Source organism: Excalfactoria chinensis, chromosome 10, assembly GCF_039878825.1.
Source record: "Excalfactoria chinensis isolate bCotChi1 chromosome 10, bCotChi1.hap2, whole genome shotgun sequence".
Taxonomy (NCBI): domain Eukaryota; kingdom Metazoa; phylum Chordata; class Aves; order Galliformes; family Phasianidae; genus Excalfactoria; species Excalfactoria chinensis.
Window position 1 is genome coordinate 13,609,167 of NC_092834.1, and position 16,963 is coordinate 13,626,129.

The following is a 16,963-nucleotide window of genomic DNA, read 5'->3' on the forward strand; positions in this document are numbered from 1 at the left end:
AGACTAATGTAGATCCATGCAAAAACTGCAAACTGTACTAGTGAAATGTGACCAGTGAGTGATGTGCTGCCACTTCAACACAGTTGATTTAACACCACTTGGAACTCTTTTGCCTCATTATTTCAAAGAATTTCACCCACAGCCATGTAAGAGGTGTTACAGCAGGATTTGTTCTTTAAAACACTCTTGACTTGAACATTCTACTCTTCTCTTGTAAAATCCTCACAGTAATATAAAGCACAACTCCTAGTGATTCCACAAGAAAAAATATTTCGTTACTATTTGTCCATTTGATACAGTAGGAAACCAGTTCTCCATTGGTGGAGCAAGGGTGTATGCGGAGTAATAATTTCAAATTCATTTGCAAAATGCCCACAGGTTTAGTCTGGCCAGTACCACTTAAGGCTATTTGAAATGGAAATATGGAAACAATGTTATCTATAGAAGGTCAAAAGAATTTATGTTTACATAAAACAGTCATATGTTCAAATGTGGCACCATGGGTTGCATCACATCAAAGAGTAGGTTGGTTTTTGAACTATGTATCAACTATTTTATTTCTTTGTTGTTATCCAGACTGTATGCACAGACATTTCCCAGCATTAACAGAGCAAACAAAGCTGAGGGCTGTATCAGAGATGGAGCTGCATGAAACCTGGGAGATGAGTGACCAAGAAGGAACCCCTTCTGCTGAGGAGCATCTGAATCAATCATTCAACAAATACAGGTTAAAATTATCAGTATCATGATGTTTTTATTGATCTCAATATTTCCTGTCACGTAGTTTCCGTGTATGTGAAATACACCACAGATGCTTTCAAGAAGTTCTTCATTTGCATCCAATTACACTTGGCAATTGTAAACTATGATTCAGTTTTGTAAACTGATGTCTTTTGATGCTGATGAATGCCAGGGGTCACCTATTACTACTATGTGTAATGATATTGTGCATTGATGACACTGCTAATTTTAAGTGTTCAAGGACTAAGTGCATAAACAGAAATATATTTGACTCATAAAGAAACTTGCTTAAAATGTGAGAGACACTTTGCTTAATTCAATGAGCAGGCTAGCTGAGAATGGACTACAGCTCTCAATCACTCATTAGCTGTGAAAAAAATCTGTATATAGCATGGGCAGAAACTTGCATACAGAGGAGAATGCTTAAAAAGTAGTTAAAAGCTGTAGTTCTGTCCTGATGTGTCAGTAGCATATAAAAGGTAAACTTAAAAGCCTTCATTCCTTTGCAGGTCTAGCTTAGTTTTGTTCAGTTTCAGCTACAGACTGGGTTACTCTACCTTGTGGAGATACTGTGAAAATTCACAACTGTGAACTGATGGAAAAATATTGTAGTAGGAAGAAATAAGTTCATCTTGAGTAGCAGAGAAACACAGAATGGTAGAAGAATATAAAAAGCCAAACAATGCTATATATCATGGGCCAAAACTGTACAGCGTGGGCTACTCTATACCACCCACTGATGAATCCCCAGTAAGTTCTTTTTTTTTTTTTTTCTCTGTAAACATTCACTTGTCTTCTAGGATGTTTGCAGTCATTTGTAACCTGAATATGTGTTGTCTGGCTTTAAAGAGATAGCTCTGGTTCTCTAACATCGCAAGACAATTCACTTACAGAAACAAACCAATTAAGAAGTGCCTGGAGGTACAGAACCACACTGGGGAGGTAGTAGGCAAATACTGAACTTTTCCTGAAGCTAGTCTATATTAAAAATCACTTAATAGCACTAAAAACCTCAACTGGGTGCCATAAAACCTGTCTGCAGACATACAGGTAGTATCGCTATAATATTGTTATATACATTCTTCCTGATAAGAATAGCAAACTCAGAATATTCCAGGTTGGACCCTCAAGGTTCACAAAAGACCATCCAAAATTCAAACTCTGTGTCTGAGAGCATTGTTCAAATTCTGTATGCTGACACTCATGTCCTCCATCAAGGAGAAAATTGTAATAGGTAACTGGCTTATGTTATTATTTTCTCAAGTATAACATTTGTGTCAACCATCAGAATGAAAATCTTCTTTGGTCACCACAGTATTTGTGTAGACTAGAGTTTCAAGTGCTTGTAATTGTGAAAAATGACGACCTCACTTTTAAAGAAAGCAGCATAGCTGAAAGCAAAGCAAATGTGCCACCCATACATAACCTACACACATTCACACCTTACATGACAAAGTAACAGGCTCCCTATCAACAAGACAACCGAAAGGAGACAGCGTTTACCACCTGTAAAAACACCAGTGCAGTAACTGTGGTGTATCTACAGACAACTAGAAAAATAGAGCATCAGGGGGAATAAAAAAGAGGTAAGCAGAGGTGAAAATGGGAATTAGTTTAACTACTCTCTGCCCAGTATTTGTAAATATTCTCAATAATTTGTTGAATATTTTTTCTAATGATAGAAAAATGCCAGATAGATACTCAAGAACTTCAATGAATGAACAAATGGCAAAATTACAGATGAAGTTAATGGAAGCATCATGGCAAGCAAAGGTTCATTGGTAACACAGATAATGATAGATGTTACACAATTACAGAGCGTATGTAAAGCTTTGCTTTTATTATGCAAGTTGTCAATCTTATCACTGCAGAATAGGCGATCTAGGAACAGAAGAAGCACCTCAGTTCTAAACATTAGGATGATTCTCTTAGTTAGGAGTCAAGGAAATACAACCACTACACAGCTCAGTCAGTAAAGCACCCTGGGCAAAAAGAAAACAAATGTAAAGATGCAAAAGAGGTGTGAAATCACACTCAATTTTATTTATGTATTTATTTTAGGGTAAAAGTCCTACTAAGGGCATACTGCTTTACTTCACAGTTTTATCTCTTCAGACAGTTACAGCATTTCTTATGAATACAGTGAAAATGTGATCATTAACAGAGCTGAAACAAAGTAACTCTGGGTTTTGCGTACCGTAATTTGGTCTAGGATTTCAAAGGGCAAGCAGCCTATCCATGTTACACAGTGGCCTGGCAGAAGTACCACTAACACAGTGTGTGGCTTCTGCATATCAGTGTTAATGATAGGCTCTTGGTCTAGTTTTGGATCAGAAAGTGTTGTCCCCAGACCTGATCATTGCCTTGTCTGTCCCTTCTTTCCCAGAACATCCTTTCTACAAAAGATAATCTCTATTATGCAAAGGATGGAATTGTAGTTAAGGTCATTAACTGCCTGAATATGACCTCAAATTAATTAGCGCTGCTGTCAAAACTCCTTATATTTTTTAATTAATTAATTCTTTGTTGTTGCTTTCCTTTATTCCTGGACAAATATCCATCACTAGACATTTGACGATGGCCCTTTTTAAAGTCATACAGATCACAGAGAAGAAAACAATTAATTTCATCTGACTTTGTGCTTGCACCTCATTTGAGAAGTTTCTATTCTGTTACTGAGGGCTGAAGTTCTGAAGCAGTAAACTCTCAGTTGCATTAGTAATACATGTATGCGTTACTTTCTCATGTATTAAGATTCCATCACAGTGCCTGCCAAAGGAATAATTGAATAACTTATGTCCTTACAGTGAAAATCTGATGCTATTTTTTGAAATTGATGTTATGCAGCCATTAATTTTCATGCTGCAAGCAACAAGAGACTTGTCATACGGCTTGTCCATTTCCATGTAAATGTGACACATTTGTGTTTATAGTGCATGTAATTCTTTTCTTCCTGAAGTCTGCTGTATGGTTTTCTTCTTGATGTTTACAGCTTTGGAATGGCTTTGTTCTGCTGCAGAATATACCTTCCAGAAATCTATTGCAACTGTATTTTAAAGCTTTTGAATCAGTTGTTAACATTTGAAATCCAACATTTTTCATTATGAAGAAACCCTTCCATTTTGGCAGAACATCACTGTAATTAGAAGTCCTTTTGGAGAACAGACAGCACTACTCTTTTTCAGCTAATTAAAATATTATGTACAAACTGTTTAAAGATTGTAGATTCAGGGAGAAGTGCAGAGCTAAGCCCCAGCCCCAGAGTTTTACAATTCATTTGGACAGGACTATGTTACCATTTATTTAGATAGGTGGTGATCTGTCTTGTAAATCTAAGTTCCTGTTTAACTTCTATTTTTTCATCATACATATGTCAGGTTATATGCTACTATACATTAGGCTCAAAATACATACTAAATCTGTTTATGGTCGGACTAAATAAATACAACTTTTTGCTTTCTAGAAATAAAATTTTAAAAAGTTTCAAAAAATAAATTCACAGTAAGAAAGAATGATCGAGAAGGTACTACAGTAACAAGCTCATGCATTGAATGGTGTAAACTGTTTTTTCCCCATTCCATACCATCTATAAAATCATAGAAGTTCATCAGTCTCTTTGGTATAGAAGATGGAACTTACTTTTCTCTGCAGTTAATACTTAGAATTAGTAATTGAAACATAAATTGTCAAAACAGCAATGTTAAATTTCCAGCTGCAAATACATCCTTTCTCTTCTGTCCTTGCCAACCAAAATCATAGGATTCAAAAACTTGTGTCTGAGAAGGTTGGTGCAGAAGCCATGGCCTTACAGTGTTTAGAGCTGCAGGCACGTTATCTACTAAGAGCAGAAGGCTGCCTGTTGTACCACAGTAACTGTAAACTCAAGCAGCAACTGCAGCTTTTGGCAGTTGGTGAAAACTTAAGGTACCCGTCCCTGATAAAGTTCTGTTCAATCTGGCCACTAGGTAGCACCACATAACAGTTATTAGAAATATCTTTGCTACCTACTGGAAATTGTTACTGTGAATGATTATGAATTATTGTGACGTTCCCATTACATTTTGTTGCAATGATTTGTTTGCCTAACTGTCCTGGACATGCTACAAAACCAAGCCAACAGCAAAAATAGAAGGGATACATATCAGAGGGTTAGAAACATTTCAATTTGTCAGTATTACTTATTGAGTTCATTATTTTATGTTCCTTAGCAGTCAATACAAATATAACTATGATGTTTCAAAGGTTTAGTGACTTCATTGCATTTGTTAAACAAAGTATTACTTTCTGAACCTGTGATACCCAGACATAGTCAAAGGGCACCCTAATAGAACTCACTGCCAAATACAAGAATACATCTAAGATGTGATAATTTTCACACTTCATGAACTTTGAGATGATTCCTTGCTGATCTGGAAACCCCTCATATTCCCTTTATTGTATTCAATTGATAAAATTAAGTTCAGGGTATTGTTAAATCCTGCCACCAAAGTCCAAACCAATTACAAACCAGTAACTGTTTCAGCATTCAGATTTCATCTGTTTCACTAACTGCTGCTGTTATACTCAATCGCTTCAAACAGTCTATATATGCTTCCTTTTTTGCATACATATATCAAACCAAATCATACTACCAAGGACTTTCTACACCTGCTTTATGTAGTTCACTGCTGCACTGTGTCTCATCCAGTCACGAGGCTGTGTACTGTTTAAATTCCACTAATCTGAAATGCTGTTTCTGTGCTCTGATGCATTCCCTTGGCAAAGACTATTAGCCTCCTACCTCTTACTGGAAGTTTGACTTCAGTTTCTTTTTCTAACTTGTGAGGCTGCATGCATCTAATCACATGAAGGGGGCTATGTAAGATGGGTGTCCAGACACGACAGGCAAAGGCTTCAGGACTGGACTGTATATAAAAGGAATCCCTTTCAAGAGGACTTCAGAATATGCAGAACTTTGCCAGACAATGCACAGTTCTCCACTGCTGGGACAGAACATAGTACAGTACTTATACAGCAAGTCTGAGATATGTCATCACACAGCTCTGTACCACCCTACAGACTGGGGTTGAATACCTTGCTACCCAGCACTGTAATCATGCCCCCTCCCAGATCTTCAGCTCTACAAGCTTAGTGGAATTACATATAGAAAACATAAGTGGAACTCTGTGAGGATTTATTCTATTTTTAAAAATCCAAAAATATTTTCTAAAAGGTGGTAGCAGTGAGGTGGAAAGTTTGCTGAGGATACAAATTTACTCTACATTGAGTGGTGAGTATGAGGGTGAGTGCAGGGAACTGTAGATGGGCCTTGTAGGAGTAAGTGACTGGGTAACAAAATGGCTGAGGAAATTTAGCGTAGATAAATGTGAAATGATGTATGTGGGCAAAAGTGTTCTAGGCTTTATGAATAAAGTGATGAGCTCTGGGCTGCCTGTTACCGCTGAAATGAAAGTTTAGGGTTGTGACAAATAGTTCCATAAAAACATCAATTCAGGGCATAGCAGCAGTTCAAATCTGCAAATGAAATGTTAGGAATTGTTAGGACAGGAAAAAAGAACAAAACAGAAAATATAATTACGGCAGTACGTAATGCTGTAGCTTGCTTTCACCTGGAATATTGTCTGCTGCTCTGATGCTTGCGTTTTGAAAAGTTACATTAGATCTGGAAAAAATACAGAGTGCAGTAACAGTGGTCAGACATGTGAGAAGGAATGGCTTCCTTCATGAAGAATAATTGTGCAAGCTGGAACTCTTTTTTTTTTTCCTTCTGGAAAAGAAGCAGCTTATAGAAGGAAATTTATAACTAAGAAAAAGTGAGGGTGAGAATTAAAGAATTGGATATGCAAGAATAAGAAACCAAAATAAGGTAAACTGGACTTAACAGCACCTGCAGTTTCTAGAAGGTATCCAAGCAACTTTTAGTCCTGCCCAGCAGTGCTTCGTCCAGTGACATAGTAGGTAAGGAAACAGAACATGGCTTTACTGTGAGCTGGATCCATCTTGTCAAGCTTCTTTTTGTACTGGAAAGTCAAGCCAGGTTGGCACTCAAAGCACCCAATGTGATGCACTGTGTAATAACCTGCACTTTCATCTATATAAATTGTTATTTCTGCAAACTAACTGCTACACAAAATGTAAGACAAGTTCTAACATGTTATAAATAACTAAAAGGCAGTTCTAGCTGAAGTTGCAGTTGCTTATGTAAGCTAACTATACTTAAACACAATATTTACAATTTTTCTATATCAGCTGTGGTAATAATCACCATAGCAATGCATTATGCATGCTTTCTGAGACAATATCTTGTGTCTGAAAATGCCTGAAACCCAGTTATCTGTTCTTCTTTAGCTTGTGACAAAAACAGAAAAAAAGACGAAGGTATCTTCTGGCCTTGAAACTTTCTTTTCTGATGTTCAACTTTCCATAATTTTAGGCTTCTATGGTTAATCAGTGCAGTTTCAGACTACTCTACCTTATTTTTTTTGGCTGTTCATGGCTAGAAATACCTAAAAGATTTGTCTTTCCACCAGAAAGAGTCAGAGTTCAGCAGTAATCCAGCTAATCATCATATTGTGGAAATTTGTTGGATCTACTATATGCATATTAAGTAATTTCTTCACTATATAGACTTATTTTTTCATTACGTAGGCTTTCCAGGTGCAGTTTACCTTGTTATAGTAGCAGAGATAAGAACAAGCAAATATGGCCTTATAGCTGTCTGTCAGTCTGTCTGTCCTCCCTTCCATCCATCCATCCATCCATCCATCCATCCATCCATCCATCCATCCATCCATCCATCCATCCATCCATCCACTGACCCAGTCTGTATTTCTCTCTTAAGAACTCTTCCCTTCTGCAATGTTTTGTTATTATATAAGTGAAGGTTTTGGTAAATATTAATAAAATGGAATTGTCAGTTTTGAGCAGGCATATGTATCAAAGGAAGTGGACTTAGCAATATACATTTCCACTGTCACTGTGCTGATGAGTCACTTGAAATACACATATACTCTTTTCATATTTTAAACACTCCTTGAGTACAAGATCATATAAGATGACTGCATCTTAACAAAAACTTCTCAGAGAAGCATTCTGTCTTAAAAATAGGATGTACCTAGAAAAAATTACAGCTCTTCAAACTTGCATATTCTTTGCTTCTATTTCCACCACAACAGCAATGAATCATAAGATTACCACAGAATTACTTCTTTTGGTGCTGTAGGCATATGCTCAGCTTGCAGACTGAGAAACAACTACATTAAACAATATGTAATAACATCATTTAGACCTTTCTGTCATAGCAATACTTCCATGTAGACATAACTGCCAGGTCAAGACAGATGATTATCAGTCTCACCTGAGAGCTCCAAGCACAGAAGTCACACAAAATACAAATAACAGTACTACCAAGAAACTGATATTCTGTTTAAGCAAAAGAAATGCATTATTGCTGTTGATCTTGGTATTATTCACGATGTTTATAATACAAGCAAGTACCGGGAGTTTTGTGTTGAATATTACATGAATAATCATGAGTGAGTACAAACTCTTTAAAGTTCTGCAGCTGAAGTACACGTAGGTGCTTATTGCGCAAGCCAATGATTTCTCAGGAGACAGAGAGCTACATGCACAATCACTTAGAGCAGTATTTCAAACAATCAAATTACTTCTTTTTCCCAAATCTTTTAAGGTTGAGATAGAAACAAGACTATCCACAAAGACATGGCTAAAGACCATTAAGCTTTGAATATCTTCTAGAAAAATACATTGACCCTAATGACCATTTTCACTATGCTATTAAACGTAAGTGGGATGCTAAACACAAATATAAAATTACAGTCTTCTGTATTTTTATTTTTATTTTTACATCTGTATTTTATTTGTATTTTTATTTTTACATCTATCTTCTTTATCTTTCTTCTTTACAACAAAATTAAAACCACCCAGTGTTTCTAGGCAATCTCCCATACATTATGAGACTAAAGCTTCCAAGCTAAAGCTTAATCCTTCACACCATTATTTGCATCAGTAATCCTCAGTAATTGCATCATATATTGACATGACTAAGGCTTCGGGGGAACAGTTCTAGGATAGTAACATTTAAATGTTGGTACTTGATTAAAGAGCTTAGCATCAAGAGTACTGCTTGTACTTAAAATGTTTTACACTTAACTGGAGTAGAAAACATGATGCTTTTATTTATTGCTTTGTTCATCTATGGGTGTATTTGTAGCTGAGATGGATGGCCTGTTGTCTTTATCTCTCAAGTTATAGTTACCATGCTAGGGGGAAGAACCTGATAGAGCAGAGAGCTCAGTGAAAACTGAGGATTGGTGGTAAACAGCAGCTAAAAGAGTAGACAAAATAACGCCATTCAATGTTCATTTTACTGTACCCCAGAAAAAAAGAAATGTAAGATCAATATAAATATGGTGAAAAATATTTATATACATACATATATATATATATATAGATAAACCTATATAACTATATATATAACTAATCTAACTAAAGAAAGCTTGAAAGAAGGGATTGCTTTATTTAGACTGGAGAGTAGGAAATGACAGAAGGTAAGTAATACAGGATTTGAATTGCATTATGAATGAACTGAAATTTTAGATCACTCATACCAAGAACCCTTCTTTACTTTTTTCCTGAGACAAGAAAAAATCGAGCTTAAAAGAGCAGAGAGCAGAGTGAATATCCATATTTTAATTCTTTTATCAAAATCAAAAGTAATTTGTAGAATTCATTGCCAACAGCTATGGTCAAAATCAGTAATGTAAGGAGATTCAGAACTGCATTTTATTTTTGTCTGCATAATATACACATCAATAATCTGACTAACAGTAACTTTAACAGTAACTCTGCCATATTGCAAACCCAAGTCTAAGAGAAAAGACTCCTGGAAGAATTTACTACAGGCATTCATGGCACTAGTTTACCTAAAATCCAAAGATCAGGCAGCTGTGGTCACAAATCCCAAGCATACCATCTCCAGAGTCTGTACAGATGGTGCAGGAAAAGAAAATCTATTTACTCTGCACCATCAACATAGCTTTACAAGACTAAAATCTAAACCAAAAAATGTAGATAAAATTCACTGCAAATGAATGATGGTAGCCAACATCACATTTGCCCAAAAAACCCTTCAAGATCGCCTGTAGAATTTCAGAATGCAGTGAATCCTTGTACACTGGTGCTTCTACTGAGATTTATGTCCCACTGTGCTTGCTAGTCTTGTGGCTTTTGTAAGATGCAGCTGATGAGCTATTCCAGGCAAAGTTTGGTCCTTGATGTGCGCCAGTTACTGTCTCTTCTTCTCAAGGCTACTTCCTCAATTCCAAATAAAAGGATTAAAAAAACCCCAAAATTGTACATATTAGAAGTTTCAGAATGTTTCTTAAATTTACTCTCTTCCTGAAAATCATCAATATGATTTTGCATAGAAAATAAAATGTAAGATACTTTTTTACTACGTTACAGTTAAAAATAATATAGTAAGGATTATATTATTTAATGTTCAAAACTGAACCCTTTTTGTCCTAACATTTCTGAATAATAGGGTTTTTATGATTTAAATACCACAGAATATCTTAAATATGTTTTCTGATAGATCTGGGGCAACAAATCCCTTCTGGACATTTATCTCTGAAATTACATTGAGAGGAATAAACAGCTGTCGGGAATATAAATGCTAACTCATCAGAATGCTGACTCAGTGCTGTGGAAATCAAAATATGTTCATACACCGCAGAGGTAACATGTCATACACCAACAAGTCATTTTCTTCTGTTGAGCAACCATAAACCAGTTGAACTAAAATGCAGGGGAAAAAAAGCAACGACTGGGGAGTAGAAAGCAAACTATATATAACACAAATCCTAAGGACCTTGAAAAGACCTGCCATGCAACGGAATAAACAGCAGCCATCATCGCCAGGATTTGTTAATCTGTCACCTTCAGCGGTAACAAACATACTCTTTAACAAAGATTATCTCAATAACCATTATGTGATTAAAGGCTCATTTCTGCCTTCCTTGCAATTAATAGAATTTAAAAATTTAGTGAAAGCAGGATTTAGCAATGAAAGAATATATTACTTAGGTGAAGGCTCCCATTAGAGACATTGGTTCAGTTTATTCACAAAATATGAGTTGAGTACTAGTGTTTTTTTGTGCTAAGATTTGATAGGGGTGAAAATTTGTTGCTGGAGAAGACAATTGTATTTTACTGAAATACCTGATGTTCTGCCAAGAGATGTAAGAAGATTCCTTTTATTTTAAAATAAGTTTTCTTCTGGTAATAAATTCTCCGAGGGAAATAACTGCTATCTAGGCATAATTTCAGGACTTTTTATCCAGATAAATTTTTATCTTTGATGCCTTGGGTCAACTGTATTGACTTCAGATGAAGCTGCCTGTACTCCGTGACAAAGATTTTGGCTTGGTCTGGAGTCTTGTCCAACAGAGTAATGACTTGGACTCACAGTGTGTTTTCTGGTGGAACAAATTATATATTTAATGCATTTATTAAATAATATTCCTAAATTGCATCTACATGTGAATGTATGTGTATATATATTTCTAACACCATTTCTACAGTTGGTCATCTTCCCTTCCATGTTTCTTTATGGATTTATATCTAACTCTTGTGTCAGACACATTCCTTACAGAATTCAACTGTTATTTCATAAAGGGACAAGTGCCTAGTCCACTGGATATATACTCTGCAATAGGTTTTGCAGCAAAGTTAGAAATGAAGAATTTACTTTTTGAAAGCATGACCCAGGGCATTACTCAGCAATGATGGCTGTCAAAGGGAGAAAGCAAAGGAGGGCAAGAAAATTTATTTTGAAATATGACATTAAAGCTAAAGATTCTTTCCAGTGAAAAAAACAACCTCTGCCAAAAGAGAATTTAAACCCAGAAGATCTAAAGCACTTCGTACAATGAATTTATCAAAGGAAAAAGATGATAGAACACAAGTTTATTGCTTAAAGAAATCAAAATTTTCATAAAGGAACATAGAAGAATTGACTTTCTTTCTAAATTTTGTAACCTCAAGCTTAGTTCCTTTATTCATTACAACTCTTCAAGCAATTAAGATTCCTCAAACTGGAATCTTTATGGGCAGCAGAATTTCTCTGCTGGGCTCCTTGATCCTGTGGCATCTTTGTCATGACTAAGTTATCACACAGCTTCACAAGGCAGCCCCAGGTTCTGCAAAATCCAATCTAAAGGCATTGTTTTATCGCCCAAGGTAAAGCAGTCTTCTTTCGTAAACTGAGTGGAATTTGCCCTGTACTGTCATGTTAGGCCTTCTAGTTTCAAATCATCCAGCCGTTACTAATTTGTTATGTAGCTAGTATCCCCTTGTGCTGCATGATCTATAAGCAGACAGCCCTTCTGCACATTTTTAGACATCAACATGTTTAATAACATACAGCATTACAAAATCTTCATGCAGATATTACAGAACAAGACTGTGACTTGGATCTACTTGAGATTTACTCTAGCTTGTTGCATTTGATCTGAAAATCTACGTAATTCAGCAAATTTCTTTATTTAGTTCTAGGAAATATGAAGCAACTTTTAATTACTTTAGTTTTTTGTTTGTTTTGTTTTTGTTGGTTATTTCATGGGTTTTTGTTTGTTAGTTTGTTTTTTTCAAGTGGTACTTCATCTTCCCTGTTAATTTTTGTGGTTGTTAAATTAACCTTACACGAGAAGCTACTTGGAAATTTTTCTTATTCATAGTCCCAGATACAGAATCTGTGATCTTGCCTTCTTAACTTCCTGGCCTACAAAAGATTTGCTGTTTTGGAAAGATGGTTATCTCGCCCACACTTTCACATCTGGCTCCAAGATCAGCACAGATAGAATCTGAAGCAATTTAACCTCTTGCTCTAATTCCAACTTCTGCTGAACAGCCTTTCTTCAGCTGTTCTGCTTCCAAATTAGCTTAGGATTTCTTGTGTCATAGCAGTTCTAATCCTACCAGTTACAGACATGTTATCCAGTAGCTGTTCCAGAACAAGATTTTCACCTTAGCTACACATTTTTTCCTGCAGAATTCAGAGAAAGTTTTATTTCATTTTGTATGTCCATTTTGTATTAGCAACTACATTGTCAGTGATGCTGTAACCATGGATGTCAATGTGGGTTACTTCTGACACTGGATTTTTACCTTGAGTCGACCTGTCAAATAAAACTTCATTTATCCAGATGTAGCCCCTGGCTTCAGATTCTGCAGCTTAGCTTTCCTGTTTGTATAGAGAGTAACCTTTAGATTTGCTGCTGATCTCAGTGGGAGTTTGAAAGGCTCCTCTTCTTTGGGCTCTGTTTGGATTATGCAGTTTGGTTCCATCTTTTTTTTTTTTTTTTTTTTAACTGTCCTTTTTTCCTTTAACTCACCTCTTGCCAACACAAAACATTAAGAGTGCAGGCACAGAAAACAAAATTCAAGAGTATGAACTTTCAAGGTATCCTAATCCTTCTCTTGTGATATTTCTGTCACAAATTTTATATTTCCCATGTTGAGTTTATTCCTTATGCCTCTGGCAAATTAGTTTATAATGGGAAGATATACCTTGGGGATTTTTACCCCACACCAGAGAAGTTAACAACTATGCCTAGTCTCTGCTTCCAGCAATTCTGTTTGGGATTCTGGAATATACAATAATGAAGCCTGACTATCTCTGGAGTGCTGTGATATTTCCATGTGATAAAAATTTAAAGAAAAAAGCACAGCTATTTGGGATCAGCTCCTCAGATAAATTTAGTGCCTTAGAACTTCTTTAAAAGTGACTTTTCTCTAAATCCACCGAGTACTTTAAATAGAAAATAGGGTTGATCCTCAGCTAAGGTCTGACACTAAATTCTTTGTGATAGCGCTTTTTATATCCAGCAAACAAAACTCCTTAAATCAATGTAAACTCTCTGAGTAATAGGAATTTTAAGAGTGCCAGTACTGCAGGATAATAAAAACCTGGCACAGAGACATTGCTGTCATGGGGGAATGTTAGGTTGTTGCATTAACTAATAACAATAGACGAATTAATCAGTTGCTTGCTTATTTTTTGCTGCTAGCTAGGCAGACTGATTGAGTTCTCTATTGCTGGCTATGTTAAGGGCTTTATTTTTGTCTTATTTTCTTATATGACTACTTTATTTTTGACAATACCATCCTCTTTCTATTTGTAGGGTTCCATAGACATCTCACTGTAAGGGTAACACTTGTGATGAAGAACAGTATCAGAATAGCTGGTCCCCCTTGGGATGCATTTGCTCAATCTTTCTATCTGGATCACTTAAAATCTTCAAAGACCAGCTGTACCTGGGTATTAATGCTCTTTCACAACCATATGTTCCTCTTCTGCATAAAATCCATGTAAGGGGGACGCTTACATAAAAATCTTGCTGCAAATTATTGCCGCATGCTCCTTCTGTAAGGGATAAAGGATAAGGGACAAGCAGGAGCACATGACTTTAATCAACCCATGGTAGGATACTTGAACAAACACGAGTAGCTCTTTCTCTTGCATTTCTCCAGCCCTACCCCAGAGTAATGGTAACTGATGCCAGGAAATAACTCTGGTCTATTCAGTTGAGTAGAAGGGCAGGTCTTTAGTGTTATCTGTTGCTACACACACCGTACAGATAGAGTGGTTACTTGATACAGAAAAAGCAGATGTCGTAGACATATACCTCACTCTGCAGCATTTCAAAACATATTCTGTGCAAGAATTTTGCCCATGTACTTGCTGTATTCCACACATGCGAATAAGTCATCATTATTAGTATAGACATAGAAAAATAAACATAATATGAAGCCAGCAGGCACAAGGTAATAATTAAAATACCATTTCCAAGTTGTTTGGTATCCTGGGATTGTTCACTTCTTTAATAACATTTCTATATTCTTCATGTGAATTTTCTTATAACTTTCTCAGTAGTTATTATTGAAATATAGGCAAGTGGAATACACATCCACTACAAACAAATGTGAAAAGATGAAGAATACTTTCATAAACCATCTCCAAACCTTTTTTCATATAAACCTGGCATATGCAAGCCAGGTGATGGAATTCTTCTTTTATCTGGGTTGACAAGAGTGTGTAAAACATAAATTATGTAAGCTACAGTAACTAGCAGTCTCTGAAAAACACAATGAAGTAACAGGATGGAGGAACATTATTTGAGGATGGAGGAGTTTGCCTCTTCTAGAAGTTGGCTCTGCAGTCAAATTCACAGCACAATGTATCAGCAACTTCAGGGCTGCTGCTGAACAAATGGGAGCACTGCCACTCTGGGCAGGTGATAGAAGGTGAATTTAGCTGTTCTTAGAATACTTCCAGTGGACTGCAAAGAAAAACTGAGCTTATGATATTGAAGAGGGAAGCATCGAAATAAAAGCACATCAAAAGCAGTAATGATCTAGAAATGTCTCAAGACTAATGCTGGGTCTGCAGAAGAAGTTTTGAGAAAACCCACGGCAATTTTATATGGGTAATTTCCTTACTAATTTCCTCCTATTTAATGGTAGTCAGAGAACACACAAATATCAAGAACATGTGTTCAAGGTGTCAGTGTAAAATAGCAGATCATAAGGCTTTCTTGTTTCATCTAGTAAAGACCAAGTGATTTCAAATGTCAAATAATGGTTTCCAAGAATAAAGTTTGCTAATGAAATTCAGGAAAATACAGAATGAGACAAAAGGTGATAAATGCATGTACTGTAGATTAGAAGGATGAGAAGTGGAAAGCTTTTTAAGTTATGTTATATACCAAAGCAGAAATGCCTGTCATCCATGTGTGTTAGGTGTGTTAACAGTTATTATTTGTGCACTAGGATGACAAAGCACCTGTAAAGAGAAAAGTTCTTTGTACTGTACAAGACCTATAGTAGAGAGAATGCAAATTACATATTAAGATTTCATGAAGGTTTAGATAACTCATACAGTCAACTCCTCCAGAAATTCATCAGTCTAAAGTTTGGTGTTATTCACCATTATACTCTTTCAATGAGGCAGGTATAAATTTGAAGATGACAGAAAAGGGAATGAGATTCTATGCATTATATTTAATTTAATCATATTCACTTGGATTCTTAGCTATGACCTTGAATTTGGTTATATTTGCAATATAATTCACCAGAGAGAAGATGAGCTTCTGGAGCATTAGATTTGTCATGAGATGTCAGATCTCTACACCAAGTAGGAGGAAGAGTAACTAAGAAATGACACTGGTATTATCCTGATTTTAAATTCATCAGAAGAATAAAATTCCTTACAGCTGGAATAGCATCAGAATGCTTATAGATAAGAATGCTTTTTTCTCCTCGCTACTGGAAAACTGCATCCTGCCTCTGTGCTGGATGATTTTTCTTATTGTGCTTTCCACCCCTTGGGAACTGCTGGTATCAGCTCTGCATAAGTCATTGGAAAGTTTCCTTCTGGTAAAATATCAGTACGTTGTAAAAATGCACAGAAGTCACTGGTAACTGAAGTTATTTACTATATTACATCATCAAATGCAGCATAATGGTAACAGAGACATGCTTTTAGAACTTGAAGTGGTAAGATGGCTTTTAAAAATAACTTGGAGTACTTAGAGGCATGTTCACATGAAAATATAGGAAGACAAAAGCAGAAATGATTTCTGTTTCACTCACCCTGTGGATACCATAATGACATTTCACAACTGCTCAACCGATGGTATGTATGGTTTCTGCATGATAAGATAACCAGAAACTTATCTGTTGTAAGGAGTGAATCAAATGCAGATTGACCCACCTTAGTCTTTGACTTCAGCTTCACGAGGAACCTTCCCTACAAACTGTTGCAGGGCTTGTGATTTATTGCTGCTGTCCAAGTAAAATGCACAGATTATGAGACTGAATGCAGTGACTACTTGCAAGTATTGGTGTTCTGGTTTTATTCCCACAAATACTACATCTTTTGTCTTCTGAGATGCACACACTTTCTTGGACCATCAGTGTACACTAAGATCCTTTCAAACTGTCCATGCTGAAAAAAAGGTATCTTCAGCTATTTGTGAGGTCACTCACAAAAGTGGAAACGCTATTTTTGGCTACATGAGCAGAAATGAAATATGCTTTCATTATTTCCATTTGAATGTTCACTGCTATTTCTTTTTCCAGTCATTGCTTTATTCTGTTTGTCACTAACAACCAAGCAAAATTCTGGTGGAAGAATATC